Below are 11,107 nucleotides of genomic sequence, written 5' to 3' on the forward strand. Positions count from 1 at the left end.
ACTTCAGTGCACGGTTGCAGGGATCAGCTGACACAGATCCCTGGCACAGGCTGGTTAGTTATTTAATGGTTTTAACTTAGTTTATTTGATCTAAAACTTCAGTGCATGATTGCAGGGATCAGCTGAAACAGATCGCTGGTACAGGCTGGTTAGTTATTTAATGGTTTCAGCCAAGTTTATCTAAAACTTCAGTGCACGGTTGCAGGGATCAGCTGACACAGATCCCTTGCACAGGCTGGTTAGTTATTTAATGTTTTCAACTTAGTTTATTTTATCTAAAACTTCATTGCACGGTCGCAGGGATCCGCTGACACAGATCGCTGGCACAGGCTGGTTAGTTATTTAATGGTTTCAGCTTAGTTTATTTGATCTAAAACTTCAGTGCACGGTTGCAGGGATCAGCTGACACAGATCGCTGGCACAGGCTGGTTAGTTATTTAATGGTTTCAGCTTAGTTTATTTTATCTAAAACTTCAGTGCACGGTTACAGGGATCAGCTGACACAGATCGCTGGCACAGGCTGGTTAGTTATTTAATGGTTTCAACTTAGTTTATTTGATCTAAAACTTCAGTGCACGGTTGCAGGGATCCTCTGACACAGATCGCTGGCACAGGCTGCTTAGTTATTTAATGGTTTCAGCTTAGTTTATCTAAAACTTCAGTGCACGGTTGCAGGGATCCGCTAACACAGATTCCTGACACACGGTGGTTAGTTATTTAATGGTTTCAACTTAGTTAATTTTATCTAAAACTTCAGTCCACGTTCGCAGGGATCAGCTGACACAGATCTCTGGCACAGGCTGGTTAGTTATTTAATGGTTTCAGCTTACTTTATTTTCTCTAAAACTTCAGTGCACGGTTGCAGGGATCAGCTGACACAGATCGCTGGCACAGGCTGGTTAGTTATTTAATGGTTTCAGCTTAGTTTATTTGATCTAAAACTTCAGTGCACGGTTGCAGGGATCAGCTGACACAGATCGCTCGCACAGGCTGGTTGGTTATTTAATGGTTTCAGGTTAGTTTATTTGATCTAAGACTTCAGTGCACGTTCGCAAAGATCAGCTGAAACAGATCGCTGGCACAGGCTGGTTAGTTATTTAATTGTTTCAGCTTAGTTTATCTAAAACTTCAGTGCACGGTTGCAGGGATCAGCTGACACAGATCGTTGGCACAGGCTGGTTAGTTATTTAATGGTTTCGGTTTGGTTTATTTTATCTAAAACTTCAGTGCACGGTTGCAGGGATCAGCTGACACAGATCGCTGGCACAGGCTGGTTAGTTATTTAATGGTTTCAGCTTAGTTTATTTGATCTAAGACGTAAGTGCTTTGTGGGGATAGGTTAATTGGAAAATCCAAATTGTCACTAGGTGTGAATGTGAGTATGAATGGTTGTCTGTCCTTGTGTGTTAGCCCTGTGACAGACTGGCGACCTGTCCAGGGTGTACCCCGCCTCTCGCCCTACGACAGCTGGGATTGGCTCCAGCGCCCCCTGCGACCCTGAAAAGGAAAAGCGGTAGCGAATGGACGTAAGTGCACGGTTGCAGGGATCAGCTGACACAGATCGCTGGCACAGGCTGGTTAGTTATTTAATGGTTTCAACTTAGTGTGACCCGTGGTAGGTACCTATTTAAAATAGGACAGAGCCGTAGGCGCACAGTCAGTTTAAAAGAGTTTAATTTTTTTAATACAAAATAAAAGAAACAGTGTAACAGCGGCACCTCAAACCAATTAAAAACGTTACCTTATTAGAGACGATAAAACTGTGCGATTGCCCGTGAGACGGGACAAGCGCTGCGGGGAACCGTTTAAAAACAAATCAACATAGCACACAGGTTAAACATGGACGGCAACTCACACATGACCCCAAATGGGTAAAACACTATAGAAAAAAAGTCAAATCTTCAGTGCCGTCTTCACTCGGGCCCACCGCTGTGCATGCAAAAGCGGGGAGACAAAAAAAGGATTTGTTTTCCCTGCAGCGCCTTCACCGTCTGCGACAATATATATATATATAAATAAAGGGGTTAAAATACTAAAAGGATCAGTATCTGTGGTGCCTACTGATTCAGAAAAAGTAAAACCAAAAACCAAAACCATCGACAGCCGCAGCAGTCAGTCTGTCGGCGTACACCAGTTTAAAACAAATTAAAACACACTCATGTGTCGGGTCCTTTGCCCGCAGCCAGAAATCCACCTGGCAAAGCAGCAGCTCGGTACTCTGTGAATAAAAGACAGGAGATCACTAGCTGGACAATAAAACACAGGAATATTCCTCCACTGAATTGGTTTTGTTACCTGTCCACAAGTTCGTGTCACACCCTAATAAATGTGGGTCAGTGGCGATGAAGTCCACTATACCGTTCTCACGGGAGCAATGTTTCCCACCTACAAGGGTGCAAATAACTGTAAACCTCTGCCAACAGCCAGAGCTCAAGTGGTACATTTTTGTGTAACCTACCGTTCTAACAGAAGTTTAGGGGAAGGACGCGTATCAGACTTTCATAATTAAGAAACACCAACTTGCCCAACTCGGACCAAGCACTCGCAGCTTCAGGTTTGCAAAGGAATACCCAATTGCCCACACCTGCGCTTATGAAAGGAGCGAAGGCCAGCTCCGCCCACCAGGGGCGGTCCCAAATCTCCAGGTCTCACCTGTCACATTCTCCCCCCTGGTTTTTGCATTGGCGACCCGACAATGGAACCTTAAAGCCACGGTCTATAAAAAGCTGTAACTGAATGTACACTAGGTGGCCTGGCTTCAGCTGATTGGGGCAGATGGTGTGGATTGGAATGGTGGCCAGCTGTTGAGCGTGTCGTTCTTCTAACTGTACCACTTTCAGCTAATTGAGTGGGGACACTACACTGTGGAGTCAGGGTACCAGGATTAGTCCTTCTGGACTGCGGCCTCATTACTATAGCCAGGTCCTCTGGGAGTTGTTGGGGACAAGGTGCAGAATCAGTTTGTACACTTTGGGGGTCACCTCTTGGGGACTCCCTTCGTTGCCACACATAAAAGTCTCCCTCATTCTCAGACGGGGGTAACCGGTCAGGTGAACTTCTAGGGTTAGCAGTTTGCTGGAGCTCTGCCCTTATTTTCTCACAGATATCAGCAGGGATCGGCTTGATAAATTGTCTATTAACCTGTCTTTTCTGTTCTGGATCATTGAGTGGGGCCACTGTATACACAGGACCAGCATCAGCAGGGGCACGGACAATACAATACGGTGTAACGCCCCAAAAATCTTGGATTTTATTCCGTCCCCGAATGCTATGATCTCTCAAATACACTAACTGATGCAATGGCAAGGGGTCAGAAGCTGGGGCAGGTTGACGATCTGCACGCAGCGTCGCTGCTGCTTTGGTGCGGTTACTCACACCTTTATAAGCTACATCTAGACGTTTCTGATGCTCTTGGACCCAAGTGTGTACCGGGCCGTGGGTGGGTTCCTCCACTCTGCCTAACAGGAAGTCAACTGGGAGCTGGGGCTCTTGGCCAAACATAAGAAAATAGGGTGACTCACCCGTAGTTTGATGGATTGTGGTATTGTAAGAAAAGGTGAGCTGCTGTAAATACATGGGCCAATGACGCTTTTGCTCAGGGGGCAGAGTTCTCAACAGATCATGCAGAGTCCGATTAAAACGCTCACACTGGCCATTACCTTGTGGGTGGTAAGGAGTGGTGCGAGTCTTTTCCACACCATATAACTGGCATAGCTGCTGAACTAATGCTCCTTCAAAACTCCTCCCCTGATCGGAGTGGATCCTAGAGGGAACACCAAAGCGATAAAACCACTCATAAACCAAAACACTGGCCACAGTAGTTGCCTTTTGATCCTTAGTAGAAATGGCCTGAGTGAACTTTGAAAACACATCGGTAAGAATCAATACATTTTCACGGCCATCAACGGAGGGTTCAAGGCATGTGAAATCAATTGCCAGAATCTGATTGGGCCTCGCAGCCATGAGGTGACCCATGGTTGTTTTAGGTTTGGGATAAACTGCTTTAGCCTGCGCACAACGTTCACATTGCTGACAGTAATCCTGAACCTCCTTAGACATACCTGGCCAATAACACCTCTTGCGTATCAAGTCTGCAGTCCTGTCAGTTCCCTGATGACCATGGTCATTATGCAAGCCATGTAAAACCTCATTCTTGAGACTCTGAGGGACCACTAATTGGCACACTGGTTCCCCCCCATCTGGCTGAAAGATCTGCCGATAAAGGACGCCCTCCTTTTCTACCAGTTTCCTCCACTGGCGCAACATTTCCAGCACTGCTGCTGGCAAATCTCTTCTCTCCTGGCGAGTAGGGCCAGTTCCTCTGCGCCAAAACTTCAAAAAACCACTAATCGTGGGGTCCTCCCTCTGCAAAGTAGCAAGGTCTGCAAGTGAATGAGAGGGTAAAACCGAAATCATAGATTGGATTACTTGCTGGGGTGGTAAAACTGTTTGCACTAAAGAGTCTGGAAGGGAAGTACCAGGAAGCAGTGTTTCTAAAGACACAGTTTGATCGGATGGCTGACACTGTCGAGACAAAGCATCTGCATTGCCATTTGTACGACCCGGACGATACTTAATTGAAAAATCAAAAGAAGAGAGCTGAGCCGCCCAGCGCTGTTCCAAAGCTCCAAGCTTTGCTGTAGTCAGATGGCTCAAGGGGTTGTTGTCTGTATAGACAACACACCTGTTACCCAGCAAATATTCTCTGAATTTTTCAGTCATAGCCCATTTCAAGGCTAGGAATTCAAGTTTCATGGAGCTGTAATTGGACATGTTACGTTCCGTGGGCTTTAGCCCTCGACTAGCATAAGCTATAGGACGCACCTTGCCATCAGCTTGCTGTTGTGAAAGCACTGCCCCCAGACCCCAGTGGCTGGCATCAACCTCCAAGATAAAAGGTTGTGAAAAATTAGCATAAGCCAATACGGGGGAATGCACCAACCGAGCTTTCAACTCTTGAAAGCTATTTTCACACTGCTCGGTCCAAACTTCCTGCAATGCACGCTTGGAGGGGCGTTTGTGCTTAGTCCCAGCCAGTTCGGCCACCAGCTGGTGGAGCGGAGCAGCTAGGGATGCAAAACCTGGAACAAAGCGGCGATAGTAACTAGCAAACCCTAAGAATGATCTCAATTCAGCAACAGAGCTAGGAGTTTGCCAATTAGACACCGCAGATATTTTGTCTGGGTCCGTGGCTACCCTGTCCTTGGAGATCACATGCCCAAGGTACTTTACCTCTGTCTGCAGAAAACAGCATTTTTCCAACTTGGCCTTCAAGTTTTGTACCCGCAAGGTCTCCAGTACTGCTCCTAGGCGCTGAATATGCTCATCTACTGTGGTAGAGAAGACAATCACGTCATCCAAGTACAACAACAAAGACTGGTGATTCTGGGAACCAAACATTCGCTCCATCAATCTCTGAAAGGTGCTTGGTGCATTACAGAGGCCAAACGGCATGCGGTTGAACTCAAATAACCCAAAAGGAGTACAGAAAGCAGTTTTCTTTTTGTCTGGCTCAGCAACAGGGACCTGATTGTAGCCACTAGCCAAGTCCAAGGTAGAGAACCAACATGCACCTGACAACACATCCAAGGACTCCTCAATTCGGGGCAAGGGAAAAGCATCCTTCCTAGTCCTTGAGTTCAGCAGACGGTAATCCACACAAAGCCTAATACTAGAGTCCTTCTTTCGTACTACCACGATTGGGGATGCAAAAGGGCTACAACTTTCTCTGATCACCTGACTCTCCAACAGGTGTTGAATATGGGCCTTAACGCTCTCATACTCTGAAGGTGGAATCCGTCGATACCGCTGGCGGACCGGAGTCTCATCTAAAAGTGGGATCTCATGAGTCATTAAATTGGTACACCCTAAGTCACCATCATGTGAAGAAAAAACAGATTGGTAGTCATGCAAAAGGGCCCTTACCCTGTCCTGATCCTGTACAGTGAGGGCTGAGAGATCAATTGCATTAATTGCAGTTTTCAGAGGGTTGGATTCCACACTCTGGGTTGCCATGGTAACACGTTTTTCCTCTCCCAAATCTTCCAAGAGCCTGGTCGAGCCATCCGATTGGCTGACAATTTCAACTTGGCACAAGGTGCCAAGCTGACTGCGAGGTGGCAAAATGGCCTCAGTTAATCCCACATTGATAACTGGGATAAATGCAGTGCCACTGACCACCTGGACCAAAGCTGGAGAAGAAAGGAGACCATGAGGCAAACCGGCATCTAATGGTTCGAAAAACGCTGTTCCAGTGTGCGCTGAAGGGACTTTCCGACATGTAGTTGGTACAAACTTCATTGTGCCTGCGGGGATGCAAATTTTTCTCCTACCCTTAACTCTCACTGGGCCACTAACTTGTGCTTCAGGCTGTAGCTGCGCTGTATGGCAACGCTGCAAAGCCTGCTGCCAAGGATCCTCCTGCACTAAAGGAAGGTCAAAAAGAGCAGAGCCATGTTCCAAAAACAGCTCCCTATAACACTCACGGATCACATTCATGCCGAGTACTCCACATATTTCTGAGTTGGGGCTGGGCTCCAAAGGATCTCTAACAACTAACACACCACGTTTCGGTATTTGCCTCCCTAACACTTGGCAATCAAGCTCCAGGTAGCCAACATAGGGAATATCTAGCCCATTAGCTGCCCGTAGCCGCAGCCAATGGCATGCTTTCAGTTTCTCTGGACCCCAGTTCTTAAAATGTTTGGCAAAAAAACTCTCCGTGATGGTAGTGACCATGGATCCAGTGTCTAATAAACAGGAGACATCTACCCCTCCCATATTAATGGTAACCTTTGGACAGGAGCCTACCAACTTGGGTGGGGGACCAGACATTTGAGCATTACAACTGTTGGAGCCAGTTATGTCCCCATCTGATATGTGGCTCAGCATAACAGAGGGTGCTAGTTTTCCGCCTGCATGGAAAACGTACCCTGCCCAGATGAGCTCCTGCTAGGGGCTGTAGATTCAAAGGCTACTACCCTCTTATTATCACAGTCTTTAGCAAAATGGCCAGGCTTCTGACACCATCTGCAAATAACCTGCCTTCCTCTCTGCGTGAACCTAGACTTACTTGATGTATGGGCAACTCTCAACTCATGTGTAAGCTGATCAATCTGGGCCTGCTGCCGTTTTAACATTTCCTTAACCTCTGCTAATTCTGACCCAATAGTATCCCTTGGCCCCTTTGTTTGTCCTGTATGCTGAATGCTGTAGACTGCTGGGACAGAATAAGTCCTGAACCGGCCGGGTTCTACTCCTACTCTGCCTTCCCGCTCCCACCTGAGGCCTTCATCTCTTAAAGTATGGAGGTCATAATCTGGATGTTCGCGAACAATCCTTTTAAGCTCGCGGCTCAAATTTCCATCCCGGACACCCTCTACAAACTGATCAGAAAGCAGTCTAGCAGCCTCAGGAATTCGCCTCTCTGGACAACTTTGGATCATTTTGTCCATGAGAGAAAACAATGCATGTGAGAATTCCCTCAGTGACTCTCCTTCTTGCTGCCTTCTTGCATAAAAAGCTTCCTTAACAGCAATAAAGGACATGGGGCAACCATACTGGCTAAGGAGAATCTCAAAAATGCGGTCTGGATCTTCTCTTACTTGCTGGGACCTATATTTTATTTCCTCACGAGCATCACCAGTCAAATGATCATAGATATAATGGGCTCTATCAACAGGGGCAAGTCTACGAGTGCGCATCACAGATTTTATTTCCTCCACCCAACTTTGGACACTAATTTCCCCAGTTCCACTAAACAGGGGGCACGACCTCTCTCTAGGGATATAAACCAGCCTCTCTTGGAGAGAGCCCTCCATAGGGGTAGAGTCATGAGGTCTACAGGGGCTAGAAATGCCTGATTGGGACTCCATAATAAAAAATAAAAACCCTCAACAGTAAGTGCCTACTGTGTTTAAATGCAGATTACACTTTGTTACCACCAGGATTTACCAGCTGCTGCTTTGCCTAAAAAAAATAAATACAAATATAAAACAGTTTAAAACACACACCCATAAAAATACAAATTTTACACAAACCAACTGACTAATCGCTGTGCACACCTAGAGGCTCGTCCTGTCCGACAACGCCAGTTTGTGACCCGTGGTAGGTACCTATTTAAAATAGGACAGAGCCGTAGGCGCACAGTCAGTTTAAAAGAGTTTAATTTTTTTAATACAAAATAAAAGAAACAGTGTAACAGCGGCACCTCAAACCAATTAAAAACGTTACCTTATTAGAGACGATAAAACTGTGCGATTGCCCGTGAGACGGGACAAGCGCTGCGGGGAACCGTTTAAAAACAAATCAACATAGCACACAGGTTAAACATGGACGGCAACTCACACATGACCCCAAATGGGTAAAACACTATAGAAAAAAAGTCAAATCTTCAGTGCCGTCTTCACTCGGGCCCACCGCTGTGCATGCAAAAGCGGGGAGACAAAAAAAGGATTTGTTTTCCCTGCAGCGCCTTCACCGTCTGCGACAATATATATATATATAAATAAAGGGGTTAAAATACTAAAAGGATCAGTATCTGTGGTGCCTACTGATACAGAAAAAGTAAAACCAAAAACCAAAACCATCGACAGCCGCAGCAGTCAGTCTGTCGGCGTACACCAGTTTAAAACAAATTAAAACACACTGATGTGTCGGGTCCTTTGCCCGCAGCCAGAAATCCACCTGGCAAAGCAGCAGCTCGGTACTCTGTGAATAAAAGACAGGAGATCACTAGCTGGACAATAAAACACAGGAATATTCCTCCACTGAATTGGTTTTGTTACCTGTCCACAAGTTCGTGTCACACCCTAATAAATGTGGGTCAGTGGCGATGAAGTCCACTATACCGTTCTCACGGGAGCAATGTTTCCCACCTACAAGGGTGCAAATAACTGTAAACCTCTGCCAACAGCCAGAGCTCAAGTGGTACATTTTTGTGTAACCTACCGTTCTAACAGAAGTTTAGGGGAAGGACGCGTATCAGACTTTCATAATTAAGAAACACCAACTTGCCCAACTCGGACCAAGCACTCGCAGCTTCAGGTTTGCAAAGGAATACCCAATTGTCCACACCTGCGCTTATGAAAGGAGCGAAGGCCAGCTCCGCCCACCAGGGGCGGTCCCAAATCTCCAGGTCTCACCTGTCACATTAGTTTATTTTATCTAAAACTTCAGTGCACGGTCGCAGGGATCCGCTGACACAGATCGCTGGCACAGGCTGGTTAGTTATTTAATGGTTTCAGCTTAGTTTATTAGATCTAAAACTTCAGTCCACGTTCGCAGGGATCAGCTGACACAGATCCCTGGCACAGCCTGGTTGGTTATTTAATGGTTTCAGCTTAGTTTATTTGATCTAAAACTTCAGTGCACGGTTGCAGGGATCAGCTAACACAGATCGCTGGCACAGGCTGGTTAGTTATTTTGTGGTTTCAGCTTAGTTTATTTTGATCTAAGACTTCAGTCCACGTTCGCAGGGACCAGCTGAAACAGATCGCTGGCACAGGCTGGTCAGTTATTTAATGGTTTCAACTTAGTTTTTTTGATCTAAAACTTCAGTGCATGGTCGCAGGGATCAGCTGAAACAGATCGCTGGCACAGGCTGGTTAGTTATTTAATGGTTTCAGCTTAGTTTATCTAAAACTTCAGTGCACGGTTGCAGGGATCAGCTGACACAGATCGCTGGCACAGGCTGGTTAGTTATTTAATGGTTTCAACTTAGTTTATTTGATCTAAAACTTCAGTGCACGGTTGCAGGGATCAGCTGACACAGATCGCTGGCACAGGCTGGTTAGTTATTTAATGGTTTCAACTTAGTTTATTTTGATCTAAAACTTCAGTGCACGGTTGCAGGGATCCTCTGACACAGATCGCTGGCACAGGCTGGTTAGTTATTTAATGGTTTCAACTTAGTTTATTTTGATCTAAAACTTCAGTGCACGGTTGCAGGGATCCTCTGACACAGATCGCTGGCACAGGCTGGTTAGTTATTTAATGGTTTCAACTTAGTTTATTTGATCTAAAACTTCAGTGCACGGTTGCAGGGATCCTCTGACACAGATCGCTGGCACAGGCTGGTTAGTTATTTAATGGTTTCGGTTTGGTTTATTTTATCTAAAACGTCAGTGCACGGTTGCAGGGATCAGCTGACACAGATCGCTGGCACAGGCTGGTTAGTTATTTAATGGTTTCAGCTTAGTTTATTTGATCTAAGACGTAAGTGCACGGTTGCAGGGATCAGCTGACACAGATCGCTGACACAGGCTGGTTAGTTATTTCGTGGTTTCAGCTTAGTTTATTTTGATCTAATACTTCAGTGCACGTTCGCAAAGATCAGCTGAAACAAATCCCTGGCACAGGCTGGTTAGTTATTTAATGGTTTCAACTTAGTTTATTTTCTCTAAAACTTCAGTCCACGTTCGCAGGGATCAGCTGACACAGATCGCTGGCACAGGCTGGTTAATTATTTAATGGTTTCAGCTTAGTTTCTCTAAAACTTCAGTGCACGGTTGCAGGGATCAGCTAACACAGATTCCTGACACAGATCGCTGGTTAGTTATTTAATGGTTTCAACTTAGTTAATTTTATCTAAAACTTCAGTGCACGGTTGCAGGGATCAGCTGACACAGATCACTGGCACAGGCTGGTTAGTTATTTAATGGTTTCAACTTAGTTTATCTAAAACTTCAGTGCACGGTCGCAGTGATCAGCTGACACAGATCGCTGGTTAGTTATTTAATGGTTTCAGCTTTGTTTATTTGATCTAAAACTTCAGTCCACGTTCGCAGGGATCAGCTGACACAGATCTCTGGCACAGGCTGGTTGGTTATTTAATGGTTTCAGCTTAGTTTATTTGATCTAAAACTTCAGTGCACGGTTGCAGGGATCAGCTGACACAGATCGCTGGCACAGGCTGGTTAGTTATTTAATGGTTTCAGCTTAGTTTATTTGATCTAAGACGTAAGTGCACGGTTGCAGGGATCAGCTGACACAGATCGCTGGTACAGGCTGGTTAGTTATTTAATGGTTTCAGCCAAGTTTATCTCAAACTTCAGTGCACGGTTGCAGGGATCAGCTGACACAGATCCCTTGCACAGGCTGGTTAGTT

General features: G+C 45.8%; 2 long non-coding RNA genes across 3 annotated transcripts; both read right to left on the minus strand.

Moving 5' to 3' along the window:
• Positions 1 to 1,657: 1,657 nt before the first annotated feature.
• On the minus strand, positions 1,658 to 5,899 carry LOC145426209 (uncharacterized). Its single transcript, XR_013906932.1, has 2 exons — positions 2,459 to 5,899; positions 1,658 to 2,385 (listed from the first exon to the last, which is right to left on the minus strand). It is a non-coding gene; the product is annotated as an uncharacterized LOC145426209 (long non-coding RNA).
• Positions 5,900 to 6,440: 541 nt separating this feature from the next.
• On the minus strand, positions 6,441 to 9,071 carry LOC145426208 (uncharacterized). 2 transcript variants are annotated; one of them, XR_013906931.1, is made up of 3 exons: positions 8,950 to 9,071; positions 8,787 to 8,876; positions 6,441 to 8,709 (listed from the first exon to the last, which is right to left on the minus strand). It is a non-coding gene; the product is annotated as an uncharacterized LOC145426208 (long non-coding RNA). The 2 variants fall into 2 exon arrangements; XR_013906930.1 differs by having other exon boundaries at positions 6,441 to 8,876.
• Positions 9,072 to 11,107: the final 2,036 nt, after the last annotated feature.

Source organism: Astatotilapia calliptera, chromosome 3, assembly GCF_964374335.1.
Source record: "Astatotilapia calliptera chromosome 3, fAstCal68.1, whole genome shotgun sequence".
Taxonomy (NCBI): domain Eukaryota; kingdom Metazoa; phylum Chordata; class Actinopteri; order Cichliformes; family Cichlidae; genus Astatotilapia; species Astatotilapia calliptera.